Below are 5,665 nucleotides of genomic sequence, written 5' to 3' on the forward strand. Positions count from 1 at the left end.
AAGCTACAACAGGAATCTGAACAGTACCCCTAAGCAGTCACATGCCCCAGCCCACTTACGCTCCCTCAGCAGAGTACACAGACACACACAGGCACTGAACAATCACCTGGCATTGGCAACTGCCGCTACAAACCTCACTCTGCACATGTGCCACTAGACTGGGGGTGTCACAGATGTGGGGCTGTCTCAGCACGGCAGACATCCAGCACAGCTCCCTGCTCACATCAGATGGGCAGGGTGTATCCATCCCACATGCAGCTGGGGTGCAACACCCCACATATGCACACACCCACATGACAGGGGACTCACACATACACACCAATGTCCAGGGGACGACCACATCATATGGACACTCTCACCACAGGTACACTGAACAGACACACATCTGTGGGTACTGGCACCTGTCACCCTGGGGGGAGCACAGACTCACATCAGGACTGTAGAAACAACATTTCCAGGAGGATTAGGCAGTCCGAAAGCGGCATGCACCATGCAGTGATCGTCACAGTAAGCACCATGCTAGTGTGTTGTGCACACAGGAACTACAGCATGCTCTGCATGGGAGACATGAGCCCTTCCCCCCCTGGGAACCACTATGAAGAACCCTGCATGTCTGTCACACCTGGACACAATGCCAGAAGTCACAGTCACAAAAAGGGGCACAGTTTAAGCTAGTGGAGTCTGCACTCACCTGCTCCCCTGGTCGACCATACAGCATGGTGTACTGTGGGAGGATCACATCCACCAACGCCATATTCTCCTCCATGGTGAATGGCTGGGCCCTCTCCACAGACCTGGACATGGTGCCAGAGGAATCACAAGCAGCAGCAGTGTTGTGGAATGAAAGGATGTGCAGGCAAGTGCTCTCTCAAGGGACCTGGCTGCCTTATATCTTCCTTGCTGGCCTGTTTCATTTACAGGAGTACAGAGTGATTGGCTCAGTCACATTTGCATCCTACGTGTCCTCCAATCACTTTAAAACTACCCCAGTGACAGGCTTTGTATGGTTTTAAAATTGAGCATGATGTAATGTCAACAACCACATTGCAACAAAGTATATTGTCTCCAACCGACTTCTGCTGGCCACATGATGCAAAATTCAAACCTGAAACTCGGTCTCCATGACAACCAGCATGCATTTAGGCCCCTATACTTGTCCCTCATGTGTCCCCAATGTCAATCCTATGTTACAACACAGGTACGGTGCGTTCCACAGCCCTAGGGCACCCCAAATGCATTGCAACGGACCGTACACGCATGTGTACGGTCCCCATCACTATGGGATTGCTGGCGTATGCGTACGCCATAGTGATACGGACCGACCCTACACACGCGTGTGTACGGTCCGAACTACTATGGCGTACACGTACGCAAGCACCCCCATAGTGATAGGGACCGTACACACGCGTGTGTACGGTTCGAACTACTATGGCGTACATGTACGCGAGCCGGTCCAAACTACTATGGCGTACACGTACGCCAGCACCCCCATAGTGATAGGGACCATACACACGCGTGTACGGTCCGTATCACTATGGCGTACGCATACGCCAGCACCACCATAGTGATAGGGACCATACACACGTGTGTACGGTCCGTATCACTATGGCGTACGCATACGCCAGCACCACCATAGTCATAGAGACCGTACACACGCGTGTACGGTCCGTATCACTATGGCGTACGCATACAGCAGCACCACCATAGTGATAGGGACCGTACACACGCGTGTACGGTCTGTATCACTATGGCGTACGCATACGCCGGCACTCCCATAGCGATAGGGACCCCACACACGCCCTCAGAGCGTATGTACGGTGCGTTTAACACCTGACAGTGGTGACAGGCAGCACACAGGAAGGAATTGAGCTGTCATACATGGCCAAGGCTGGACATCAAGGCATTGTCTGTGCAGTACTACATGTGTCGGGCACAGGTTGGTCAGGCTGTGATGTGGCACCATACTCCTGAGGTGTGAAGCTAATTAAAGTATGATGAGCTGTGTACACATGTCACGTGTGATGGTGCCCTATGTGCCACACATTCCTTTCACTCCTTTGACATGTGTTCATGTAGTACAGACTTGGTGGGCCATGCGTCACTGGCATGGCACAGTCACCGACACCCGCAAATGTCCCCTGATGCCAGGTACACGGAATGTTACCCCTGACAAGTGAATGCCCGCGTTGCACGCTGTAGCTATGTCATGTGTGTGTCTTGTGTTCCCATTGGTTTGCTGTAGGTGTTTGGTCAAATGCATCTGCAGTTGCTGCAACCAACATGTGTCTGTGTGTAGATGGGCATGGCACACTGTTACGCACACCAGCACCCATGTGTAATCCGACGTTAGGTGTGTATGTATGCATCGACAGGGAGTTCCAAAACAAGGACATATCTGCATACTCTCAATGTATGTGTGATCAGTCTTGACATGTAATCCTTCATGGCAAGGTGTGTGGTCTGTCCTTATTCTATGACATGTGACCTGTGCCTCTAGTGTTCCGCAACCTGTCTGTACAATAAACATCCTTCTCCTGCACATATTTGGATGTCTGTAACTCCTGTAATGCGTCTGCCTGCTCACTTACACTGGCCCACAGCTAGTTTCATGGCATGGCATGTTGAGGTTGAGAATCAACGTTTGTAGCTGGCTCTTGGTAGGAGTGTCACATGCCTGGCATATGTGTCCAGGGCATATTGCACAGACCTGACTCTGTATGTGGCATATGTGTATTGCCTGTTGAGCATGTGCTCAGTACATTGACATTGGTGGTGTACTGTACTCACTCTTCGTTGTCCCTTCCAATTCACTGCAGGGCTCCGCCTCTCCCTCGAGCAATTCCGGACTTGGCTGACCTGAGGGAACATGACTGTATACGCCGCTACCGCTTCCCCCAACGTTTGATTGAGGACCTGACGACACGGCTGGCACCACACCTCCAACCGCTACACAGGTATCCTACTGCACTGACACCCGAGATGAAGGTGATGGCAGCCCTACATTTGTTGGCCACGGGTACCTTTCAACATACCATTGCCCATGTCGGTGGCATGTCCCAAACCATGTTCAGCCGTGTTCTGCATGATTTTTTAGAAGCCATGTTGAAGCACCTGGATGAGTTCATAAAATTCCCAACTCCTGAGCAGTTGACAGGTGTCAAGCGTGAGTTCTATGCCCTGGGAGGGATGCCCCATGTCATTGGGTCCATAGATGGAACACATGTGGCTTTGGTACCACCACAGGCACAGGAGGTAGCGTATAGGAACCGCAATCATTACCACTCCATTAATGCCCTTGCGGTGTATCTTGCCAACATGGTGATTTCACATGTCTGTGCTCGTTTTCCAGGATCAGCACACGATGCCTACATCATGAGGCGTAGCAGGGTGCCTGAAATGATGCTGCAGCTGCGCAACGAACAAGCATGTATTGTTGGTGGGTATACTCTGGCAGTCCTGTATTTAACGTCATCTTCCTGTCTTACTGCTTCTCCTGACCCACTCTTGTCCATGATGTTTCCATGTAGGGGACGCTGGCTATCCCAACATGCCATGGCTGATCACGCGTCTCCGCAACCCCAGCACGGCTGCCGATCACCGCTACAACAACGCCCATGGGCGGACCAGGCGAGTGATAGAGAGGACGTTTGGCCTCCTGAAGAGCCGATTCCGTTGCCTCCACAAGACCGGTGGCGCACTCCCATATGCACCGGTGAAGGTCTGCAAGATATTCCTCGTGTGCTGCATGCTGCACAACATGGCAGTGGAGAAAGCTGTGCCACTCATCCTGGATCCAGATGAGCAGGACCATCCACCCGTGGAGGATAAAGGGCTTGGTCACGAGGCAAGTGATGTGGAGGAGGAGGAGGCGGGAGAGGACATGCGGAGTCAGCTCATACGCAACTTCTTTGCTTAGTGGTGAGTTCCAGTGTCTGAGTGTGCACGCATTGGGCCGTGTGTGGCAAGTGTTGCAATGTGTGTGTCCATCTGCATGTCTGCCAAGTGAGTCAGAGGTGTGTTTGGATGTGTCACTCGAGTGATGGTGCAATAGAAGAATGTTTTTCCAGAGTCATCATTGTCACCTAGCATGTTGACAACCTTATACGTGTCGAGTACATGCACATGCATGCAGATGTGCTTCTTTTGGCTGACTTCTGGTGTGTCTCCCATCCACAGGTACTTGCGCATGCTGTCTGCTGGTGGCATTGTTGTGCTCCTGCCATTCCTCATGAACACAGCAACATGTGCTGAATCAGCGTTACATGCACGGACAAGTTCGAAAATCTCCTTCGGGTAAGGGATGCAGCACGGCTTTTTGGGAGTGGTATTTGTTTTGAATGTGTGTGCACTGCTCCTGTTCATGTTTGGATACTTTACATACATGTAGAATCACCATGGGGCACATGACATGGAGCTGAATTCACCCGAATTGATGGTCAGACTTGGTGACAGTCATCTGCAATGGGATTGTGGATTGTGATGGAGCCATCAATGTGTGTAACACTGCCCTCGGAAACATACGGGTTGCACCGGGTTGACATGGTGTGTTAATTCCCCATTAGGGGCTCAATGGTGTATAGCAGCCTCTCCGTGAGCAGCAGGGGGTGTTTAGCTGTAACCCGTCACTGGTGTGCCAGTGCCATGGATTTCCAGCAGCTGTGGTGGTAAGGGGGGTGCCAGTGTTGGTCCCACGTGTTCATCCACATGACCTGTGTATGTGTTGACAGAGTTGCATTAGCATTCCAACACACATGAGTAATAAAGGTGTCCCTCTGCCTCCAAGGTGCCTCATCTCTGTCAATGGTGGTCTGTTGCCACTGTGCATGCGGCATGTCTGGTATTGTTTTCAGAGATGGTGCATATGAGTCTATGTGTCTTGTAGCAAGATGCAAGCTGTTTGTCAGGGATTAGATTCTGTGTTGTGCATGATGTCCATGGCTGTGTAGGTATTGTGGCATGTCAGTCTCCACGACGGCCACTGTGCTGCATGTGAATCCATTGTGTGTGTGTGTGCCATGTTGAACCAGACATTCCTTCCTTGACATACACCTTTTGCATAGTTCCTTCCTGAGATCCTTGTCTTTGTGTGCTACTTGTGGCATTGTTTCCTTGACATGGTGCATGCTGCTGCAGGCCCTGCAGCAAGGGCACCCAGTGTCCACGCAAACAAGCTGATGTTCATCATGGATTGCTTGCTGACATGTGCTATGCTGATCAGCAGCATCTGTGCCTCATGCGGTAGCACACTCTGCATTATGCACAAGATCCCCAGTTCCATCCACCTCCGTGTCTAATCCTACCCTGCACTCTACGACATGTGCGTTAGAAATCCCATGATACTTGTCCACATCCAGGGTGCATCTGCACAGCTCTGCTACTACATCCGGCGACCAGGCCACATCAACGTCAAACAGAGATGGGGGGAGTGGATCACTGCCAGCTGCAGGATGACCTTCTCAATCCACGCACACACTCAGGATGCAGCCCACAACCACAACACAACCTTGTGGCACTGTGATCCAACACCCAATTGTGCCATCTCCATGCATCCAACCTTGGCTGGCCCACCATTCTCCACATCCACCTGACTCAAGCATGCAGGACATGGTTCTGCCACGTGTCTACACATACCTGGGACTCCCACCCCAGGACACTCCACATGATC

The sequence above is a fragment of the Triturus cristatus genome, chromosome 1_1 (genome assembly GCF_964204655.1).
Source record: "Triturus cristatus chromosome 1_1, aTriCri1.1, whole genome shotgun sequence".
NCBI lineage: Eukaryota > Metazoa > Chordata > Amphibia > Caudata > Salamandridae > Triturus > Triturus cristatus.